Source organism: Eptatretus burgeri, chromosome 18, assembly GCF_056783735.1.
Source record: "Eptatretus burgeri isolate ZD-2024b chromosome 18, Ebu_testis_v1, whole genome shotgun sequence".
NCBI lineage: Eukaryota > Metazoa > Chordata > Myxini > Myxiniformes > Myxinidae > Eptatretus > Eptatretus burgeri.
This window is the reverse complement of record NC_140978.1, coordinates 4,837,864-4,849,989: the sequence shown is the minus strand read 5'-3', so window position 1 is coordinate 4,849,989 and position 12,126 is coordinate 4,837,864.

The window sequence follows — 12,126 nt, the reverse complement described above, 5'->3', positions numbered from 1 at the left end:
TTCTACGTTCGCTGTAGCAATTCGACAAGCCAAGCTATGACGTAGATGTGTTCCACGTCGAACGTACGTAGGGCGTACGGTGGGCTTGCGTTATTCGTGAGGCTGCCGTAAGCTCTTCTCAATGAAAAATGAATTTTCCCAACCCCCAAAAAATTACGGCGGCCACACTATTTACACGGTCGCCGTACGGTGGCCTTGCGGTCTGTGTGACTACCTGCGGACAACGCAGGGTCGACACACGGTTCCCCTACGCCCGCCGTTCACCTACGTACGGCCTCCGTGGCAGTCTGAGTCGACCGTGCGCTACTGCTAGAGATCGGAGTAGAGGTGTTTGCCTATACCGTGGTGCCCCCAGAATCCCAATTTAATTCGTTCCAGGAGGCTGTTCGGATTGCAAAAAGTTCGGATTCCAAAAATATTTTCCCAATAAGAAATAATGGAGTGAATTAATCTGTTCGTGGACCCCAAGAAAACCCACTTTCAAGACACTTTAAACTGAAATTCCCCATGTTTAAGGTAAAATAAGATGAGTAAATGACCTTCGGTGGCGGTGTGTTGTATGTAAACTGGTACAATCACCAATCCAAAGGTCCACACAGGCTCGAGCTCCGGCCTGGGTTCCGATCGCTCGTGCACTCTGCGAGAGCGCTGCCCCCAGGGCAGCTCATCAACATGATGCCCGCAGAACCACAATCACTTTCATCAAGCGCATCGGGCTGACGTAATCATGGATATTCCAAATTACAACTGGTTTTGCTGTGAAATTCAATCCTTGCCCGACAGTCCGTCACACCACGTGATCGGATTGCTTTTTATCTTGCCAAAACGAAGTTTTTGCAAGATATGTTAGTCAGCTTGTATCTTTTTTTTTTTTGTTTGTCTGTAATCATGTATAAAAAATTCCGCAGAGCACAGTTATCATTGGAAATTTTTGTAACTTCGCATATCAAAGGCCTATAGAGGTCCCTTTCAGCGCATAAAATTTTGAAGGTCAAGGTCAAAGGTCAAGGTCAAAGGTCAAGGTCACTTTATCGCAAATCAGGGGAGTCGACGAAACCCTTATTTTTTGAGTAATTTTGATTGGATCGTCTTCAAACTTCATGGGAATATAGTTTATGGCCTGGTGCTCAGATGATTAATTTTTGGTGGCGATTGGCCTTGACCTTCATGGTTAGCGCTGGAGGTCGAAAGTTTTTGACCCCAAGGTCAAATTTTGAAATCTTAGGTACCATATCGAGTAATACCTCAAATTGAACACCTCGATGAGTGCTTTCTAGATATGTCAAGATTGAGACATTATGACGTCATTTGGTGACGTTATAAGGCAAACGCATATTTTTCATGGTTACTCTGTAGAACGATTCTCATCGGAATCTCTCGTAGGCAGATATTCCTCAAGGAGTCGCTCCTGGTGGATAGCAGCTCTGTTCACCTCAGTGTGACCTTGAAGAAGTCACACGTGGTCACCTTTTGGCAAGATACAGGTCACCCTGTGGATGACATTGATTTATTTTGTTATTAATTAAAACACAAGATGATTAAAAAAACACAAACATCACAAATCAAGGTGAAAACAGGAGGTAAGTAAGGCCTGTCACATTTGGCTCGGCGGCCGGAGGGTTTACAAAATGTACGGGCATAGCAATTATAAAGCGGCTGCAGTATTTCCACGGTCACACAATGAAGCAGTCACATGTTTTTATTTTTCGGGTAGACGCACGGGGTATTTATAAATTGTGGAGACCGAAAACGTGGGTGTGCCGTACGGTCTTTGATTTGAGTCGCACGGTGACCTGAGGGCGTTCCTGCGGTGGCCATAGAATTTTCAAGGCAGACGCAAGGTGCCCAGAAGGCGACCGCAGGCGACCCTAAGCCGAACGTGCGGCCAGACGGACGGTAACGAATGGGTTATTTTTTTTTTTTTACGAGTTTTTTGTTTCGGCTTGTCGAATTTCTACGGCAAACGTAGAAATGAAAAACGTTATAACTCCGCTTTATAATTCCACGGTGATCTTACGACCTGTAAAATATAGCCATACGGTGTAGGGCCACCCTGAGGCCACCTCAGTTTCTCTGCGGCCGCCGCACGTTTCTGTCAATTCAGAGGGCGTACGGCCGCCGTATCCTCGCCGTCGAGCAAATGTGACTGAGGCCTAAAGTATCGATCGACACATGAGAGATGCTTTCACGAGGACTTCCACCGACGAACTGAATAAACAAAGCGCGAAGATGCGGCTCAAACAGGTGCGGGAGACACGTAAGCAAACATGAACGCCACGTTGTGTTCGGTTTTTTAAAATGTATTCGGTTTTTAGGGCAAAATTTTCTCGGATTCTCGGATTCTCGGATTCTTGTTCGGATTCCAATTTGTTCAAACAATGGGGCATTCGGATTCTGGGGGTACTAGGGTATATTATAGTTATAGTATATTCAGTTATATATACTGGTACATTTTTATTTCAGTAAAAAAAAGAACTGGTATATATACCCACTCGTTACCGTCCGTCTGGCCGCACGTTCGCCTTAGGGCCCCCCTGCGGCCCCCCTGCAGTCGCCCTGCGGTCGCCTTGCGGGCACCTTGCGTCTGCCTTGAAAATTCTATGGCCGCCGCAGTGACGCCCTAATGTCACCGTGCGACATCAAATCAAAGACCGTACGGCACCCCCACGTTTTCGGTATCTACGATTTCAAAATACGCCGTGCGGCTCCCCGAAAAATAAAAACATGTGACTGCTACATTGTGTGACCGTGGAAATACTGCGGCCGCCCTATAATTGCTAGTGGCCGCAGATTTTGGAGACCCCACGGCCTCCGTGGCAAATGTGACCTAGGCCTTAGTGATGATGCATTGATGGGTTGGCAGACTGCCTGGATGCAACTGAGGTTGTGGATCTCCTGATGAAGGAAATCTACTGATGTGGATGGTTTTTTTTACTGATGTGGATGGGCGACTGCGTTTTGAAGTTAACAATTATACTGAACAAGTGTGTGTATGAGAGAGAGAGAGAGAGAGAGAGAGAGAGAGAGAGAGAGAGAGAGAGAGAGAGAGAGAGAGAGAGAGAGAGAGAGAGAGAGAGAGAGAGAGAGAGAGAGAGAGAGAGAGAGAGAGAGAGACAGACAGACAGACAGACAAAGAGAGAGAGAGAGAGAGAGAGAGAGAGAGAGAGAGAGAGAGCGAGAGAGAGAGAGAGAGAGAGAGAGAGAGAGAGAGAGAGAGAGAGAGAGAGAGAGAGAGAGAGAGAGAGAGAGAGAGAGAGAGAGAGAGAGAGAGAGAGAGAGAGAGAGACAGACAGACAGACAGACAAAGAGAGAGAGGGGAGAGAGAGAGAGACAGACAGACAGACAGACAGACAGACAAAGAGAGAGAGGGGAGAGAGAGAGAGACAGACAGACAGACAGACAGACAGACAAAGAGAGAGAGGGGAGAGAGAGAGACAGAGACAGAGACTTGTTAGAAACAGAAAATGAAAAAGCCAATGTGTTTTATATCCATGGCCGATGCTCGTTTGTTCTCATAGAAAATGATAGGAACTCGGTACCTCTCATCCACGGATTTTCTCGTTTTCAACATTCCTATTTTATTAGTCTTATTTACATTGAGTAACGGAACAATTATGGTTAATCATCATGAAATTGCCACTCTTTCGTCTAAATGCTGAAAATTATGTTAAAAAGACGACTTGAATTACAGGTTTTGCACAAGCAATGGCAGGTTAAAAGTGTCCTGTGAGCAGAACCGAGTCACTGCAAACACACACAGCGCAAGTATGAAAGGCCTCATTTAGCATTCATACATCATTTCTGGAAGCACGGATTTGCCGCTGATGCTGATGCCCTGTTGGAGCCCCTGTTTCCAGTAAGTTGGTACTCATTTTGCTGACCTCAGAAGGATGACAGGCTGAGTCAACCCATCTGGTGTTATTTCAACGGCACGACAGGGGCTTACACTCAAATCCTTAACATCTGGCTTCAACTCAAGCCAGCATTATACAACTGAGTCTGGTTACTTAGCAACACTTATAATGATATATTTGATGAGTAGAACACACACACACACACACACACACACACACACACACACACACACACACACACACACACACACACACACACACACACACACATCGAAGACATTATCAAACACTTTTCCATCTGCATTAGTCTTAATGCCAAAATGTAAACAGTAGCATTCCAAAGAAATTGGTACATGGCACACTGTCTGTAGAGTTTATTAGCAGAGCTCAAAAAAAAACCCATGCCATGTGGATCAGATAAACCAAGCCGAAAATTAATGACGTGCAGAGAGAGAGAGACAAGGAGTAAAAATATATTAGTTAAAATATACACTTTTAACAACATCAAATAATTATATCCATGTGCAATATATGTCACAGGAACCCATGAATAATTTAAATATCATCTTTACAGCGAAATGTATACTTTTCATTTCAGACTCCATTGTTCTTGAAGAGTCCGCAGTTACGAAAAATTGTCGAGACGTTCACAGGATGGAGCTGTTATATGTATTAATACATTTTAAAATGTAAATTATATTTTGTCATGTTCTGTTAGTATCGTGTACGTGGATCTGTTGAACCTCAACTTCACAGGTAGTTACAAAATGGCCCGAGAGTTAAATTCATCAGATCCCCTAATATGTGTGCTTTCTACTTTCGGGTGGAGAAATAGGATTTGTTGATTGGGATTTTCATTTTTCAATGGGAAAGGAAATAAGGAGATGACTGACGCAGAGGGTTTGCATTGGATTGGCAGCCTCTCAATCCATATAAATATTATTAATCGGCAGCAAAACTTTGTACAAGATTTTTAGCAACGCACTATGTTGTCTGGAGAGGAGAAGTTTAACTGCTCACAAATGATTTAATTACATCTGCCATCGAAGCTGGGTTGAGCTTATTTTTCACCCCAGTTTGTCTGTCTGTCTGTCCGTTTGTTTGTTACTTGGTGAAAAATGTTTTTGCTAAGTATTTTTGGTCTGTAGTGTTTGTCTGTTTGTCTGTTTATCACACGATTTTCGGCCACAGTTTTCAGGCAATCATTCTGAATGTTTTTGTGTATAATTGACCGGCCAAGGACAGCAACTCTTAATTTTGGTGAAGATCCGAATCTGAGAATTTTTTTTACGTGATCCTTCACCATTGAGAGAAGTTGCCAAATACTAGATATAGCACAGTGTCTCAAAAAGGTTATGGATGGATTCACACGAAACTTGGTTGACAGGATGGGGGTGCCACTCGGAAGAGTTGATTCAATTTTGGTGAAGATCCGGATCTGGATACCAGAATTATTGTATTTGTAGGTGATTATTCACCATTAAAAGAGGGGGGGCGGGCAAAAACTATGAATGGCATGATATTTCAAAAAGTTGTGGATGAGTTATGACAAAACGAGGTGGATGAGTTGGTTAGGTGACAAGAACAAGCCAATTCGATTTTGGTTAACGTCCGGATTCAGATCTTACCTATCAGTGGGATAGAAAATGTAAACTATTCCACCTGGCGGAGGTATGTTCTCCACTGAATGCTATTCCGTTTCGCCAATTGTCACTGTATGAGTGATTTTTCATTACTTGCAATATCAAAGATTTTTCAAGTATATTGGTCAGTCGATTTTGTTTGTCTGTCTGTCTGTCGGTCTGTCTGTTTCTCTGTTTATTGCCTACAGGGCACAATTTAATGAAACTTCATGAAACTTCAGCACATGTCATTAGGAAGATGCTATTGTTTTTGAGGTCAAAAGGTCAACAACCTAGGTGAGATTTCTAAAATCTTCAATTTTCATCCGATTAACTTTAAATTTGAAGAGGATTTATGCATTAGGTCACTCAATTCAACCACCAAATATTTTTGAGGTCAACATAGGCCAAAAGGTCAACATAGGCTGAATTTCTAAAATCCTTAATTTTCATCCGATTGACTTGAAATTTTAAGAGGAGTTCTATATTTGGTCATTGAATTCAACCACCAAATATATTTGAGGTCAAATATGTTTTATGGATTTTGCAAGCATTATGCTCTGCACGACGTCATCTTCTTGTTTGTTTGTTCGTTCGTCTGTTTGTCGATCTATGAACAGGTTATCTCAAATTGTGGATGGATTCGTACGAGACTCGGTGAAGAGATTGGTTGTGTGTGACAAGGACGAATTGATTCGATTTTGGTGAAGATCCGGCTATTTATCCATTTTGGAGAATTTTTTAATTAATAATTTTTTTCACCTGAAGTGAGCATAGTGACCATTAAAAAAAAACGTGAGAATGAATTGTATGACATGTTGCGGTGTGTACATTGCATTGGAAGCCTCTCGTCCATATAAATATTATTAATCGGCAGCAAAACTTTGTACAAGATGAGAAGCGACGCACTGTGTTGCCTGGAGAGTGGAAAATTAATTGCTCACAAATGGTTTAATTAATATATTTTTTCATAAGAAGTGACCATTAAGAAAACGTGAGAATGATTAATGGTGTGACATGTGGTACTCTGGTCGTTGGTGTATGTTTAAGATCCCACGGTGCCTTTTTAAAGAGTAGGCGAGTTATCGTCAACACCCTGAAACAAATTACAAATTTCTGCCCAGACTGATTTATTGGAAGGAAGGCAATGGCAAACTACCATGCATAACCTTTGCATACGAACTGTTTCAGCAGCACTCAAGCTCCAGCAAGAGAGTATGGTACATTTGATTGAGCAATGAAGGTTTTACTTGTTTGTTTTTTTTTGAAGGGGGGGGGGTGGTTTGCTGTTTTATTTTTTTCCTTTTACCCCTTGCAGAAAGAGCATTTGGAAAGGAACATGCTTTGATTACAAAATAAGGTTGTCAAATTTTCCCCAAACCTATAAGATAATCGAAAATGCAAAACAGGTCACCTTGTATTAAACGGCATAAAGGGATGAGAATGAATGTTCAACTACTGGTAGCAGTAATGAGAATTTAAATTCTAACCTTATGGAAACCAAGCTATAGATCGAGGAGAAACTACTATATCACTATTGGATTATCCAAAAAAAAACAAAAAAAAAAAAACGCATGTGGCTCTCCAACGACCTTTATGAAAGGAGAGGTCTGCCTGTCTTGCCTGGACTGGTGTGAGCGTGGTTGAACTCAATGTGTCGGGGTTGATTCCTTGCTACCTTCACAGTCCATCGGGATGGGTGTTGCCTCTAAAAACTTTGTGATGGGTGTTAAATTGTTACTTCTGCCAACGTACAGTCCATCGGGATGGGTGTTGCCCATAAAAACCTTGCGAAGGGTGTTAAATTGCTACTTCTGTCAACATCCTCCTATGTTTGACCATCACCTCCACAGCAACGGATGTTGATTCTATGTGGGAAGACTTTCACAATAGTCTGCTTTCTTTCATGCACCGTTTCATTCCAACCCATCTACGACTTTCCTTTCCATCCTCTCGATGCCGGTCCACTGAATTCGGTGGGGAGGCGGTTACAGTCAAGAAACTTGCTTTCTCTGCTTCAAAAAGCTCACCCGTCTGAGGGTAACTTTCTTTCATTCTGTAAAGGCTCGCGGTAAGTGTGTGTCCATCCTGAGGCAAGTCAGAAAACCTCGTCCTGCATATCTCAATGCCAAACTCTGCAACCAGTCTACTTCATCCGAGTCATGGTGGCAACTTATCAAGTCTGTATATGGTGTATGCTCTCCCTCCATCCTGTCTCTCGCTTCTCATGGCTGTACTGCAAACACCGCCCAGGAGAAGGCAGAATGTCTCAAATCATCAGTTTTTTTCCTCCAGATATTGTGTACTAAACTCATCTTATGCCAACATACCCACTGACTCCTGGACCCTGTGTCCTCCTCATCCAAGAATGTAGAGAAAATTCTGTTCAGCCTTGACCCTTGTGATGGTAGGCCTTGATGACGTCTGTGCCCACGGACTCAAATCCTGCTCCACCATTCTGTCTACCCCTTTATCTTCTATATTCATTCTGTCCTTCTCTTTTAGCCACATTCTCCCTGCATGGAAGTCAGCAAAGATCACTCCCATCCACAAGACTGGTGCAAAAACAGACCCAACCAACTATAGACTAGTGATAGATTAGTTATAAGGGGGGTAGTATTTGAATAGTTATGCCAACATGAGGGCACCAGTAATAGTTTCCTCGATGGGGGCACAGGGGTAGCATTAGTTCGAAGAGGGGATTAGCACCAGATGGGAGTGCTAAAGATGGTTGACATGTCGTGGGGACGTAGCTCGCTTAGCGACATAGCATGAAAAGGAAATGCCTGGTGTTGGTTTAATGGTTTGGGTGGTGGGCTTGGGATCCGAGGATCCCGAGTTCAAATCCTGCTCGGCTGTTGAATGATTACCAGGTGGGGTTGACTCTGCTTGTCATCCTTTTGAGGTTGGCAAAATGAGTGCCAGATTGCTGGTATCCTGTGTCGGAGTGGTGACCCATCCAGGATTGTGCCCAATAGCCAAGGAGACTGCTTTGGCAGCATCAATGCTCTGCGCAGAGTATGGTCCTAATGAATGGATGAAAGTAATGCGCGTAGTGTAAGGGATAATGTGCAGAGCACGAGTTAGTCAGTGGGAATGGGGTAGATGGTGCCAGTGTGAATGGAGATATGTAAATGAGCATGTATGGAGTGAATGCGGGTCAGTGGCCCGAGAGTGAATGTGAGTGCAGCATGTAAGATATTAAGGAATGATTGGGAGAGAGTGATTCTCACCCAAGGAAACCTGAGGCTAGTATTAAGAGATTAGCTAAAGGGTTTAGTCAAATTTACAATGGAGGTTGTTGCGCGGTTGGTGCCGTGCGTTGGAATGTATTTGTTTTGTAGATGTGCAATGAATTTTAATGGGCTGGGAGTGTGGCTCGCAAGAGGTGAGTGTTGTTTAAGAAAGCACTCCGGGTGCTGGAGGATCTGTCGGCCTGGGTTGGCTGTGAGCTCATGGTGAGCATGCGAAATTTGTGTTATGGACTTGGGTAGACATGGGCCAATTGTTCCAGTTGTTACTGGAGTTCGTCAGGGGTGTGTACTGGCCCCAACACTTTTCAGCACTTATATGGACTGGATTCTGGGGAGGATGTCAGAGAGATCAAGCTGTGGTGCATCATTTGGGAATGTCAAGGTCTCTGACCTTGATTTCGCAGATGATGCGGTCATCTTTGCGGAGAGTCTAGATATCCTTTTGAGGGCCCTCGAGGTGCTGAATGAAGAGTCAGAGCCACTGGGATTACGAGTTTCCTGGGTGAAAACTAAGATCCAGGCTTTCTATGACATCTTGGATGCTGCTGTCCTGTCTGCACCTGTTTGTGGTGAGGATGTTGAGGTCACGGAGAGATTTACTTACTTTGGCAGTGATATTCATGTCTCTGCTGGCTGTGAGCTGGAGTTCAACAGACATCTGGGTCGGACCTGGGGAGTCATGGATTCACTGGATCATGGGGTGTGGCACTGCCAGTACCTGTGTGGGAGGACAAAAGTCTGAGTCTTCAGGTCCTTGGTGCTTCCAGTCTTGCTCTGTGGATGTGAGACTTGGACTCTGACCAAGGATCTGAGACGGAGACTTAATTCTTTTGGTACCAGGTCTCTTTGCAGAATCCTTGGCTATCGCTGGACGGACTTTGTGTCCAACGAGCGGTTGCTGAGAGAGACTCAAACGAGATTTGTTACCTGCATAGTCCGTGAGCATCAGCTGTGGGCTGTATGGACATGTGGCTCGTTTTGCTGATGCTGATCCTGCTCACTAGATTCTCTCAGAGAGGGAGTCTCGTGAGTGGAGGAGGCCAATGAGCCAACCATGTGCCTTGTGGTTGCAGCAGGTTGATCAGCATCTCAAGGAGATGGGGATGGGCCAGGCATCTGCCTGGAGGATAGCCAGACAGAGGCCCTGGAGTACTGGCAGAAAGTGGGTGCAGCGACATGCTGCTCTGGCACATGCTCCCGTACCTGACCTGACCTGTAGCCATGGAGAAGTGACCAGGAGCGGCAATTGTCAGTAAGGGCATTGTGGGGGGGGGGGAGTCGGGAGAGCTTCCCCTATAATTCAGAATGGAGCAAGTAAGCTCTGAGGTGGCTTTAGCATGCTGGGGCTGCAATTGGGTGAGTACGCAGGTGTATGCAGACCTGCCAATGGAGCCACACTGCCCAGCCAGGAAATTGTGCAGAGGCACAGAATTAAAAACAGAGAGTAAGGCCTTAACTAGCATGAGCACCAACGTGCGGAATGACGGGTGGATTAGGTTATTAGAATCACATCGCTTAAAGAGACACATTGAAAGTTCTAGGGAAGTTTAATTGTTGATTTAATAATGGATAGAGTAGTTAGGAGTATTGTGTTTGCCCCTTCGCACCATCCACCACTCAGGTAACCACCGGCTGCTGGATTTACCCACCAGGAGACTCGCACGAGCAGAGTGGGAGGAAAAAGGAAGAGTACAAAGTATGGGACGGGGAAAGAGCCATATGAAGAAGAAGACAAGCGCACGAGAGGAGATGGAAAAAGACGAGATCCTATGAGGAAAAATGAGCTCGGAGCTGGTCCTCATCCTTGCAGTAGAAAGCTCATGAGAGGAAGAAGGAGAGGACAGGGAGGAGGGCAGTGTGGAAAGCCCAGAACTCCATTTGGTTGTTGGCGAGCTGCTGGACATGGGGGGCCAGCAGAAACGGAGTCGCTAACAGCTGGCATATCTGCGCCGCTGGAGAGGATTCCTCACCTGGTTTGCTCTGTTTGCCAGTGCTGTACCTATCTGTTCCGCTCGGCAGAAGATCACCAGATGTGGTGCCGAGGGTGTGGCCTCTAGTTAGGTTGCTGTGCTCATAGAAAGGTATCGCAGAAACATCGAAGTGTAACCCTGCTCGGCCGGTCGTCCAAGTCAAGTGGCTACAGCTGTGTAAGAACTACAGCCCATTGGACCATGGGGTTATCTGTGATTGGCAGCCTCAGAACCGGGTTTCAGGAGAAACTCGAGTGCTTTCCCTTGTGGCGAGCCCCGAACCTCGGGCCATAACAATATATTAGGTAATCGACAGTCTGGCATCCGGCTTTGCTTGCCATGCTCTCTGCCTGTGGCACAGAAGGCCACCTTCATTCCTGCTTTTTTGACTTCCAACACTCACACAATCAATGTGTTGCCATCATGGAACTCTCTCCTCCCCTCTCCCAGTGGAGGCTGGAGTTCCCTGAGCCAATGTTTTGGGCCCAGTCTTGTTCTTCTTCTGCATCAATGACCTCTCCAATGCTCTGGAAAACCCTCTCTTCCTTTTTGCAAATGACTCAACATTGTGTCATGCAGTCCTCCCATCCTCTGCAAGGGACATGGCATGCGTGTTATGTCTCTTGCTCGCTGTTGATTTGGAAAGGATTCGACTCTGGTTTGTTAAATGGAAATGTCCTTCAATCCTGGAAAATCCCACAGCATTTCCCCCATCACTTCAGAATGATTGTCAAACAAATCCAAAAAAAACAAATTCCTTCGTCATCCACTGGAAGAAGTTAAGTCTCTCGAACTTCTGGGCCTCATCATAAGCCATGACCTTTCCTGGGCTGACCACATAACAAAGTTGGCCTACAAAGCCAGCTACAGTTTGGGCATCCTCTGTCATCCATGTCTTTCCTTGGAAAATCAGAGCTGCTCACAGTCGATAAGACCTTTGCCCATATCTCAATGGAGTACTGCTCTCTGCTATGGGCTGGTGTTTCAGCATCACATCTGTTTTTTTTCTGGATTCTGTGGAACATAAAGCTCTCAAAATTATTGGAATCTCCCATGATGAGGCCGAAGCACAAGTTCTGTTTTCCTCTTATCACAGCCAGGTCGGTGATCTCTCTGTTTTCTACCGTCTACTCTCCAACATTTCCTCCTCTGCTCTCTCAGTCCTCCAACCCTTGTCAGCAACTTCAGGATGCATGCCTTCTTTGAGTAATTCCTCCTGGTTAAACTTCCAAAACCCAGGCTCACTGCACACGACAACACCATTGTTTCACACTTTTCTAGTTAGTTTACAACCACCTTCCGGAGGTCATTTTCCCCACACTTCCTTCCGCGATTTCAAGCGTGCAGTGCACCACCACTTTGTGTCATCCCCCAATCCTGACCCAATGATCTTTGTTATCCCTATTAACCATTCCTAACCCAACCA